At 41.3% G+C, this 12,486-nt stretch overlaps 1 protein-coding gene across 5 annotated transcripts in view; it reads left to right on the forward strand.

The window, feature by feature from the left end:
• The window catches only part of lrfn1 (leucine rich repeat and fibronectin type III domain containing 1), a 199,911-nt gene that overhangs the window by 137,749 nt on the left and 49,676 nt on the right, over positions 1 to 12,486 (forward strand). For 2 of the 5 annotated variants that reach the window (XM_047595007.1, XM_047595002.1), the window contains exon 2: positions 8,480 to 8,531. The gene's annotated coding sequence lies outside the window, so the exon portion shown is untranslated. Of the gene's footprint in view, positions 1 to 6,090; positions 6,109 to 6,129; positions 6,366 to 7,022; positions 7,133 to 8,479; positions 8,532 to 12,486 lie in introns of those variants that run through there. The other 3 variants (XM_047595003.1, XM_047595005.1, XM_047595004.1) reach the window with 3 other exon arrangements.

Genomic DNA, 12,486 nt, shown 5'->3' on the forward strand with positions numbered 1-12,486 from the left:
GACTCGAATATCATGATATGTATCGTATCATTAAGTCCTTGCCAATACCCACCCCTAGTAGTTATCTGCAACTAGACAATCTAAGAAGAGAGACAATGCTATGTGGATTCTCTGTGATTTGTTGTGTTGAAAGTTGCACTAGTCTTCACAGAAATAGACTTCCAATATACTGATGGACAAAGTTTTAATTTGCGTTGTATTGTTTTCAGTATCAATACTAGAAATAATAGGATCTATACAGACAGATAATTGGTTCACACGGGTCTCCTCTGCTGCTGCAGGCCTGATGCACATCTGCGAATGTCTGTGTAACCTTGTTGGCACAGAAAAATCACAAAACATTTTGCTAGTAACAAGAAACTATGGAATGTTAATGAAAGTGATAATCAGCTACAAAACTGCCGGTGACACAAAGCAGGCGAGTAGGAAGTTGCACTAATCTCAAATTTTAGGTGACGACCAGTGGGAAAAACTGATTGACATATGACTCAGACACAGAGTTCCTTTCCCCACCTTTACTTCACAAATTTCAACTTGCTGATGTCAGGCCTGGTCAGGTTAACCTAGGTGTTGTTGCTGACTGTCTTATTTTGTGAAATACAGAGTGTACTCCATCAATATTATCATGTTTTCCTTGCTTTACATAGATATTTGGAGTGGAACTGCCTGTTTCAAATTGATGGGCGATGAGCAAATATCTCTGTGTGTGGTTTATATATGTGCAGCTTTATATTCCATTAAATTCTGCGTTATAACATGCGCATGGGTTAGCAACAGAGAATGGCAAATAGAGATGTGCAGAGCTTTCCGTGCTTTGGTGTCTTAATTAGTCCCTTATAAATGATGCATTTGCCTCATAAATCACTGGAAGTGGCTCCTGTACCACCTGATAAAATGTAATAAAAGTAACAATAATTATTGCCCTGGCCTAATATGACCTGGTACCGAAGCCAGTTTTCCTGGTCTCATATACTTGTAGTGAGAAGAGAATTTAAAGTGGTGCCCATTACTGTGAAATTTCAAAAGTTGCTGACAAAGATTTTATGCTCTCTGAGAACTTATCAATGCCTCTCAGTCCAATCTATGTGACCATTAAAGATTAAACAGTAAAAAAAAATAGCCATCAATACAGTCAATCACTTGTTTATGTTTGCATTAATAAGTAAAACCTCTGTTATGGCGTAAGAAATGAGCATGTCAGCACAGAATCAAATGAGAGCTGCAGCCAGTGGTGTGTTGTTGCTAATGTGGTGCAGTGCTCTGCGAAAGTAGGGAGCCAGAAGTTGCTGTGTTAAAGCAAACCCATCCTTCTCTGCACACTGTCTCTCATACCTACTGATTATTTATGCGGTGCTAGTAAATGTGCTGAGCAGGCCTAAGAGTATAAATAGCAGTACGGACATCATCAGAGGCTTCAGCTCACGAGGGGGAAAGGGGAGGGGAAAGAGCTTACTACCAGAGCATCAGATCATGAGCAACAGAGACGATCCTGCCTGACTCATCAGAATCGTAGGGAAGCTCTGATCCCTTGCGCGCTCGTAGTCTGTACGTTGAAGGTTCTGACCTCTGTGGCCAGTGGTGTGCAACTTCGCGTTGTTGTTTATAGCATAATTATTCATATGAGATGACTAACTGCACCGTTCAGTTACAATGTTCCTCTCGGTTCACTGACTTATCTATGTGTGGAAAGGTTCGGGATAACACAGACGTGCACATTTTTTAAAAAGTTTTTTTTTAATAGCTGCATAACCAGAGCAATTATTAGAGCGTATCTTATTTGATGTGATTCTCTTAGGCAACTCGTATTATTGCTCAGCATCTTCGCGGCCACTGTCTGCACCACAGAGAGATTTCCCTACAACAAAATCCTAGTCATGGTAAATATTATAGTAAAACATTATCACATCTCCTTCCTCATCATTTTACACCCCCGCTATTATATCTGTGCACTCGTGTGTTCCTGATCCCTGCAGTGCAGCCCACAGTCCAGGCCTCTACTTCGCCTTGGGTTGTTGCTTTTGTCTGCAGTCTGTAGGAGGTCACTCTGGCCGCCCCGGAGGTACCGGTAATGGTCAGTGTACCAACTGTGGGCACGCTAAGAGAAGCATATGCTGTCTGTTAAACAGTAGCACAGCTGTTTAGCAATTTTAAATCCCAACATGCTTAGCATGCACAACAGAGGCAACCGCAGCAGTCAAGGCATCCACGCAGCGCATTAGAGCCGGTATTTCTTGCATCCTGTCTCGTCTACCCGTGTCACATCTTATTTTGTATTCCCCACTGATTGCTTCAAGAGCGAGGGATAAAATGCGCCTTGCTCCATAGGCTGCAGCCTCTTGCCTCTATTTGCAATTCTCCCGACTGGTTAAATTCACCATGGCCCCAGTTTAAATAGGTGTTCCTTTATTTGTTTTTATCTGGGGTTTTATAATAGCGATGTGGGTCCTGGCCTCAAAGTGTTTATTTTAGCCTTGTGGCAAGTCAGCTAGAGTAATAGAGAAGTGGATGTGCTATGTGCCTAGCATTTTCACACATGGCTCAGATAGTGCTATAGAGACGCCCTGTAGCAGGTTCTTTTTCACTCTTCATTGAGGATTCTGGAGGGCGTCTGGACTGAGAGGCGATAATGTTTCTATGGACATCGCTGGCCTCCAGTCATGTGGCAAAGAGTGACATGTATTGAAAATATGAGCATAATATCATTCAGTATTAAACTTTCATTTTATGTGAGGGGGGGGAGAGACAAATTAAACATCGGTTTTGTCACTATGTGGAGACAAAAGCCAAGCTTACTGTTATCTAAATGACTGCGTCACTCTGTGTATTGAAGCTCTGAGGCTCTGAAACACTGAACAAATAGCTGCTTGTCCTTGAGGACGACTGCAAATGAGAAGCCTGGGTTGCTACGCTGGTTTTACAAAAGCAGGGAGACGCAAAACAACACCCTGCCAGCTGCAGTGTCTAATGACTCATCAATATGTGGAAATCGTCCTATATATGTTATAGAAGCGGTGATATTGTTTGAGAAAACACAATCTATACATAGTCCAAGCAAGAATATTACATTTCATTGTTATCATTGTTCTTGCATAAATGTGAGGATTAGTACATTTCCTTTAATAGATGACATAACATCACTATTATCTTTGTGCAGAATCACATTCTGGCATTTATTATTACACAGATTTAGATGTTACGATCCCTTGTGCCAAGATCCGAAGCAAAACACATTTAGAAGCCTAGTCCGACTGAAACAATGACCAGCAGGCTAGCAGTCAGCTACCAACTAGCAACTAACAAGAAGAGACAAGCTAACTAGCCTAGCAAATCGCAGTGGGCCCACGTAAATCTGTCCCACAGTAGAGTGTGAATGGGAAATGCCAGCATTTCAACCACCCTACAGTCCATGGAAGCCCAGTCCAACTGAAAAAAAAAAACAACCAACCAACCAACAGGCTAGCCATTAGCTACCAGTCAGCAACCAACAGGAAGACACCAGCTAATTAGCCTGGCCAACAGCAGTGGGCAGTATGCGGCACATCATTGGGGTTTTCAAGTGGGCACCTTCCTTCAATGATGTTTGGTTAAGTTAAGCCCATGACACCTCAAGAAGGCTTAACAGTGAGTTCCAGCATCCTGGAGTCATTCCCCTCCACCCAGCTACCACATGTGCCTTTCAACCGAGACATAGCTTAGCCCTGCTACTAACTACTAAAACCACTCAGCTAGCCTTACCTTTAGCATGCTCCCCAGCTCGCGTGATTCCTCAAATTAAAATGTATTTGAAATTCAATGCTAAAGAAAATAACTTGTGAGCTACATATATTTAAATAGACAGGAATTGGGTTTTAAAAGCTTCACATTATCCGCTGTAGGGGAAAAATAAGATGTCGCTAGAGGCAGTGTGTGAGTCTAATAACATCTGATCTCTGAAAGATGTTTTTGAAGCAACACTGCTTTTGTTTTGGAGTCTGCAACATTTCCCTCTTTCTGCTGCAAGTAACACATCCCACCGCAGTGTGTGTATTAGAAAAATAACAACAGTAACCTTAAATGCAGAGTACAGGGTCTCCTCACAAACCTAATCTCCATGTCAGTCAAGTGAAGCGTACGTGGGTGCGGGGTATGTGCTGAATGTGTCTGCGTGGGTGTTTGATGAGTAGATGGAGGGGCAGTTGGCATGCAGTCACAATATGCACAATGACAGCCAAAGCAGCATGAACAGCTCTGCTTATGTTCTGCAGCGTTATGGTGTGTGCAGGGTGTATTAATCAATTCCCTCGCGCTGGACGCTTCAGGGAACAAGAACATAGGATGGACGTCTCAGTGAAGAGCTGCAAGTGTGAAATCTGACTTCACACATCTCTGTCTTAGGTCATTCAGACTGGAAAGCTGGCCTCTTCTTGGTTATATGAAGGCAAACTAAAGGGTTTGAGCTTTTTAAGATCTGATGATGTTAGATTCCTTTTTGCAACATAACCTGTCATATATTTTACAAGAGCTTTTGGTTCCCTCCATATGAGCTGGGTTCTGCTCAAGGTTCCTGTTAAAGGGAGTTTTTCCTTGACAGGCCAGATTTTGAAAACCGTCTTGAGAAAATTTCGTTATTGACTCTATATAAAAAAAAAAAAATTGAATTGTACTGAAGAGGCATGCCTCTTTTGGATGTAATTGATGGCTACTGAACAACATCTGAAGGTTGCCCTCAATGTCAGGATCCTTTGCAGAGGCTTGCCCTGTTTACATTTAGCAGAAGACAGAATTTGGGTGGGTAAATACCTCTTGCTTGGACAAACACCCAGTGCCTCTATGGCTGAGGCCGATAAAGAGGCGGGTTAAATCAAGATCGCGTTTTTTGCAGTTGAATTTGACAGAGAAGAATCAGAGCTGTTCCTGTGTTGTCATCTACAAAAACTTAAATTAACTGTGATAGCTCCATGAGCACTGGAGGGGGAGAAAGCTGAGGTTCCATTGAACAGTTTTAGCTTATATACAGTACTGCAGCAGATATTTGACTTTTAAGAAGTTTGTACTCTGAAAAGTGTTCACAACAAACTTGTGTTGTTGCTTCATCTCAGCCCGGTGTCAGGCCGGGACTCGAAGCAGCACTCAGGACTCAGTATGCAGAGATGACTAGGGACTTTAATTGGAATGTACAGAGATCCCTTACAGAGGGACAACAAATGGCCACAAAAATTCCTGGACGTAATTCAAATCAGGGAAAACAAAAAACTCTCCAAAGGGAGGAAAATTCAAAATGAAGAAACAATTCACAAAATAAACACAAAACGCTCCGAATGGAGGGAACCTCAGAACTGAGGAAAAAAGCTAAGAAAAGACTAAACAAATCAAAGTAATCTCTCCGAGAGGATTCACAGGCTTACGTGAAAAATGCTTGGGAAGAAAACATGAAGCGAAGCACGAGAAGGTTGACGAAGACGACACTCTGGCACAAGACAAGGGGAACACAGACTACTTAAACACATGGAGGGAAATAGGGGACAGGTGGACACAATCAGGAATCAGGGAAGGCAATCAGACTTGTGACACATGAGGAAGGGCAAGTGACCTGAAACGAGAGGAGCGTTACTTTTCAAAATAAAACAGGAAATGACATGACAAAACAACCCCAAGACAAGACACCCTCACCACGGTGTGACACCCGGCAGAGTTTCACTTTGTGCATTTGGGGTGGATGCAACGCAGACTCATGTGTGCAGAAATGCTTAGGAATAAACTTGAAAGGATTTGTCGTATTTATACATTTACATTGACGGAGGGTGGAGTATTTTCTGCAAATATCTCCAAAACAAAATACACAAATGCAAAAGTGTGACAAACTGACTGTTTATCTGTGCATGTGTAGCTGTGCCAATATTTTGATTATATTATAAATGTTTATTTTAATATTATCTAGGTGAACATTCCCAAAACTGTGTGATGGTGTCTGTATTTCTGTTTTAGTTTTTTGTTTTTTGATTTATTGATATACATAGTTCCGGTTTAGTCGTCGTAGCACGGGGGACCTTAATTAATGACGCACAGGGCGTGAAGCATGTCCAGTCTAGCCACACCTTCCCGCCCAGAAGTCGGGAAGAGTGTATAACGGTAAGCTATGTAGGGATGCTCTCTCTCATTAAACTATGCTAGCATGTTTAAAAGTTGGTTCTTCTGTTGGAAACGTCCTGAAAATGTAGGGTCAGGTTGTTTGTAATGTTTTGGTGTGTTTTGGGTATTGAAAAAATGTTGTTTCTATTAGTTTGGTCAGTTTTGAGCCTCATTTGTATATTTTCTGTCCTGCTGCAGCTGCTGGGAGAGAGCTTGTGCCCGTGTCTCTGCTCACTGTGTCCTCCCTGCTCTGATAGGTTCGTCACTAAATTCATATTTAATGGCACTTTTGGTGTGTACATTTTATTTGTAATCATATATGTATATTCATTTTCCTTAAAAACAAAAGCCCAGAACTCGGGAAGAGTGTACAACGCTGTTGAGAGAGAGCTTGTGCCCGTGTTTCTGCTCACTGTGTCCCCCCTGCTCTGATAGGGAATAAAGTGCAGATCCCACATTCTGGCCGTGGAGCATTTATTCTTTAAGCAACCAGATTAAAACTGCTACACATGTTTACCAAAAGCTTACTTACAGTAATAATCAAGCATTAAAAAAAAAAAAAAAAAAAGGAATTCATCATTAGCTAGCACGCTTATATATAACTGTGTAAAAGTAGCTCAGTTGACCACTAGTGCAACCAATGTGTGTGGTATTTCCTCATCAGTAGCCAACAAAGCCAACTTCCAGTCCTCGTCCTAACTGTGGGGCACTGTTTTTAAAATACAAAAGATGAATATCCAAGCAGCCACACAGTTTTTGTTAGAATGCAATAAATGAAATAACGGTCTAATGTGTCAATTTTCCGCCTCATGTTTATACCACGCTAGCTAGTTTCACACTGCAATTTAAAAACAGTGTGGATTCTTCATATCTAATTTCTTTTTCTTTTCTTTTTTACATTGATGGTGAGGAAGCTTCCCGGAGCATGGGGCTTGCATCTGAGACGGATCGTTAACACAGTCTTCACTGCTTACCATTGAAGTTTTGCTTAATCGCTACAGCTGATAGGATCTGTAATAAAGAAGTGAGAAGTTCTCGTTGCATCTGGGCTGTGCTGAACAAAAATCTAATAGCAGGCATGTTAGAGTAGAAAGTATCAAATAACCTCAACACCGCTGTGCCTCCATTCACACCTATGTTGTGTACGGTATTTTGTCGGCAGAGAAGAAAGTAATAAACAAAACTGCAACTCCACGCTTTTGGTAAGCCTTTCCTTAGCAGGACATCCAAAAGCACGCCACCATCACGTGATCTCTCTCCGTTTCTAAAGGTCAAGTGCAGTTTCACAAAGAGAGGGGGTGGTAGCGAGTTGCCTTTTAATGGAACATTTTATGCATTCAGTTTACAGTTTACACTTTTGCCCTTGAATTCAAGGTGATTTCTGAAAAAGTTAAAACATGATACGAGAAAAGAAAATACATAATGCAGATGATAATATACAGAATAAATACGCCACACGTATTTTTTTAACATTTATTTTGCTCGCCAAAAAACAACGACAAAAAAACGATCATAGTTAATTATACTGAATGAAAATGATACAAATAGACCCGTGTCTTAGAGCCAGCCCCCAGTCCTGTGAAGTCTGTGTTTATTAACACTGAGAAAGGTTGGTTCACGAGATTGACAAAGAGTGTCAGAAACAGTGTTGTTGTCAGTAATTAATAGTTTACCTGAAGAATCAGTTTAATTAAGTACGGTAATAAGTAATGAACTAAAACGTTGGGCTAATTAAAAGCAATGAGCCATTGCTTTTAATTTACCATCTACTGTAACTATGATCTATGGGAAGGTTGTAGTTGTATTTGACTGCTTTTACTTTATTTTACTATATGTAAAATTCCAATAATGTATTGCAAAATCGGCTATAATGGTTCCCTGATACACAGTACAACGCAAAGGATGAATGCAACACTAGTACAAGCTCATAATTCTGCAGTCTGAATTCACTCCATCTATTCACTGCATTTAATAGCAGCAGTGGGAAAAAAAAATACATATGTAAATGAAAACTAACCCCCAGCTAGTGCAAGTGTTCGGTGTGTGATCGGGAGTTTAATAATTATGCAGACTAAAGAAAAAATATTAGTCAAGCATTTGAAGCAAGAAATCATCTTAAAAGAAGGCGGCAGGTGAATCGATATTTCTGCTTTAAATTTTCACCTGGCAGCGAGGCCCGCGAGCCGCAGTGATTGTTCCAGCGCCGCAGAAGAAATATCAAATCGTTTGTATTAAGTCGTGGATGGAATCAAAAATTGAACTATAAATTGAACCTTTTTACGTATCTGACACCATTACAGCTGCTGCCGTATGGCCTCCAATGTTATTTGTGCTCGCACATTAAGGTGTGACCGTTTATTTCTCTCCGCAGACTGCTTTGAAGTGAACCCTGTGAGGAGCAGCCAGAACGACACGATATTCTGGTGAGTTCCCAAACTGAAATTAAAACCCTCTTCAGATTTACATAATACGCACACATCCCGACTGCAGACATGCGCAGAACGGGCCGGGATAGACGAGAAGGGCTTTGTTATGCCCTCTGACTTGATCGATCACTTGGGGTTGGTGTGTTTGACGTGTCCCTACGCAAAGGCACACCCCACAGTCGTACTCCTTTCCCTTCCCTTTTCTCCCACATACATTAACTCAAAGGGAGAGGAATTCGGAAGCACAGCATCTCTCTTCTTCCCCTCTGTCACACGCGGCTTTAACCACATGTTCACATACACATAGAGATGGGGAGAGAGCCTCTGCAGAGTGACACTGTTAGCTATCCACTCACATAGGCAGGGTTGGGCTGGCGCCACGGCTGTTTGCCTCATAGCCTGCGCAATGGGAGTCGGCTCCATTATCAGAGCTGCTGCCTCGCCACCCTGCAGCAAACCCAGCATCCTCTGCTCCTGCAGATTTAATTTCTTATCGCAATAGGGAAAACAGCCCCTCTGATGAACAGCTGAAAACACCCTGGGCTACTGTGAACACGGATTGAGAATCCATACAATAGATGGTTTGATAAACTTGTGTACGTGCGTAGCACTAATGCTCCTCATAGGAATTTGTGGCTGCTGTAGATGTTTAAGGGAATTTGCTTCATATTGTAAACACTGATTCACGGTAGAAAAGCTTCTCTTCAATGTTAGATATTGAAGCAATTATTTATGAAGCTGCCAACGAGCATCTTGAACAGGATGCTTGGTAGGTGACTGTCTGCACCGTGCTGCCGTTAGTCAGAGACAAACCAAGTTGTCTTCCTGTTTGTGTTTGCAGATAGATAAAGCCTGCTCCTCAGCTGCTCTACTCTCACATGACATAAACTCAGCGTGAACCGGTGGCTCATGTCTGCTCCTTTTGTTAAGAATTTTTGTGAGAGCACATTATCACCTCTCAGAAAATGGAGCAGCTGGATATTCTAAATGAAAAGTTTTCATAAATGCCTTTGTGTGTAAAAAAAATAAATAAATAATTAAAAAATAGAAAAAAAATCCAAGCTTCTTACAGCGACGCTGTTCGCTTCCTCCCATTGTTTCCTCATTTTCTTCATTTTTTGACAAGCAGCTAAATTTCCTTTTTCGCTCCATTTTGTAAGGACCGAGAGTCTGTAATGGAACTGAAAGATCTGAGTTGTTTGTTGTGGCTTTTCCAGGCCTTTACTAACAGCTTCATCAATGTCATGTAAAGCCACTACAGTGGTAATTGTGTGTCAACTTTCCCAGGCCCTGAAACAAAAGTTATTATGGGAGCACAAAGAAGTTGTGTAACTTGATACACAATGTCAGCACACTTGCTAAATTAGTTTTCTTGTGTTTTACAGTGTTCACCTCACAGGTCTGTACTGATACTAATGTTGTCTTGTCTGTGATCTAACAAATAAGAATTTATTTCACTAATTTAAGATGAGGCAGACGTTTTTAATCTTGAAAATTTGGAAAATCTGTTGCAGTTATACACCGATCAGCCACAACATTAAAACCACTGACAGTAGAAGTACATAACGCCCTGTGCTATGTTCTGCTGGGAAACCATGTGGACCTGGCAATTGAGTGGATGTTACTTAGACATGTACCACCCACATAGACCAGACCAGACATCCTCACCGTATAGCAATGACCTTGAAGGCAGCAGCCATCCCCAGCAGGATGCAGCCTGACACAGACACACACAGAAAAACACTTTAGTAACAACTCATAAAACATGAAAAACACCAGTGTTGACCTGGCCTCCAAACTCACCAGATCCCAAACTGATCAAGTATCTGTGCGCTGGAACAAATCTGATCCACAGATGTCCCTCCTCTCAAAGGCCCCCCACTAACAACATCCTGTTACCAGTCACCACAGGACACCCCCAGAAGACCCATGTCCATTCTCTGATGAGTCACAACTGCTTTGGAGGCACAACGAAGACCTACACACTATTAAGGTGGTCATAATGTTATGCCTGATAGGTGTATAGCAGCGGTATAAGAATTGGCTTTAACTATGGTTAGCAGAAGGGTAAACTCTCGCCACATTCAGCACAGCCTGCCACTAAAACACAATAAGATGTCATGGGAAAACGAATACAGCACCGGTGCGACCTTAGGCCGATACGATCACTGATTTTTGAAAACCAACAGACCGATAGTAGCGCTAGCAGCTTTTCCTGCAGGATTTTCCACCACTGCCCACCGTTTAATGTAATAGGCACATGCATCTGCATTTGACAGCCAATTCTCTCCAAGTGGACCTGTGATTGGCCAAAGTCCCTTGTCACAGCCAGATTTCCTGAAGCCCTAAAACAGAGCCAAGAGGCTATGCAGAAGTCAAGTGTCACTTAACCTCCTGAGACCTGAGCTTGTATTTTCTATGCATTTTTAATTTCTCCAAGGTGTTTGGGTAGGACATAAGAAGTATAAAAACTAAGCATAATCTTTCAGCAAAAAAACAATGTCCGTGTAGGTGGACGCTGGGATTATTTAATTATTAATATTATAATAAAGTCACCAATGTGTGACAAAATATAAAAATGTTTATTTTAATACCTGTGCATGACTGAACAAAACAAGAATTGCGAACAGTTAACAGCTAATTAGCGAGGTTTTAGCTCATTGCTATTGATAAAATTTGTTAAATTTGCGGATAATATGAAACTACAAACGTTAATAAGCATAAATAAAGTTGTAACCGTAGAATTTGATGGGGTTTAGTTCCTCATCCACTTTTTTCCTGTTTGTCTGTAGAATGAATCTGCTATCATGTTTTTACTGACTGGTGCATCAACCCTTTGCTACGACCTGAAACTTAATGTCCCCATATGAGGATGGAGGATCTCAGGAGGTTAAGTTACTTTACCATATATACTAGTAGCTGTAGCTGGTGAATAAATTATGAGTAAATAATGTAGTAAAAAACAAATAGATGTTAAATCAGTAAGACTTGGTAAATAAAACTGCTACACCAATCCACACATTCAAATACTAAGAGGAAGGCCCCCCCCCCTCCATGAAATAAGCATAACACATTAAAGGAACACGTGTGCCAACTCAAGAAGAGAATAAAGGCTTCATATTTCACAGTGTGACACAGACGTCAGTACTTAAGAGAGACATCAACACATGCGGCCGCTGAACAGCGTTGATACTGGATCTGATCATTTTCAGGTAGCTGGGGTTTACATAATGTGCCACTGTGAGACAACATTGATTTTTCTGGCTCTGAGCTGGCAGTCCTGCAGGACGCTTTTTCTACACAAGTGGAGTGTCTGGTTTTAGCACCGCGCAGGGAATCAGCCACCAGCTAATTCAAAGGTTAGGTAAAAATCGAAAGTTAATAATCCATAGTATGTGCAATAACAAAGCCTTTAAAGCCAGAACCATTGAATTAGCTATTTAATTCACCTATAAATAAATGAAGGGCGATGTAGAGCTCTTTATGTTTTAATGGAATGGTGATGGGTTGAGTCGAATATCTGGTTCTTTGGATTAGTTTTAGAGTTTGAATTAAGCACAAGTTGGTGACGTGCATGTGAGATCATTTATCTCAGCTTTTGTTGGTAGCAAGCTGAATGCAGGAAATGAGTTTGACACCTTTGACATATTTTTTCTTTACATGTGAGATTCAGGCTGAAATACATTCATTAGTTTTCCCCCATAAAATCTGTTTTATAGAGAGAGACTGCGCAAAACCGTGCTCAACAAAGGCCGTATACTGGACCATTATTACTGAGAGCCTGCTTCATGTATTTGCTGTTGACTCTATATGTTGTTCGTGCAAATGCATTCATGGAGCTGTTTCTAATGAGGAAAAACCATTTGCACGCATCAAAACAAATTGCTACCGCAGGTCCTTTAATGCTCAACGTCAATGCTAAAGTTCAACAAAGATAATAAGGCAAAGAGAG

Source organism: Mugil cephalus, chromosome 9 (assembly GCF_022458985.1).
Source record: "Mugil cephalus isolate CIBA_MC_2020 chromosome 9, CIBA_Mcephalus_1.1, whole genome shotgun sequence".
Taxonomy (NCBI): domain Eukaryota; kingdom Metazoa; phylum Chordata; class Actinopteri; order Mugiliformes; family Mugilidae; genus Mugil; species Mugil cephalus.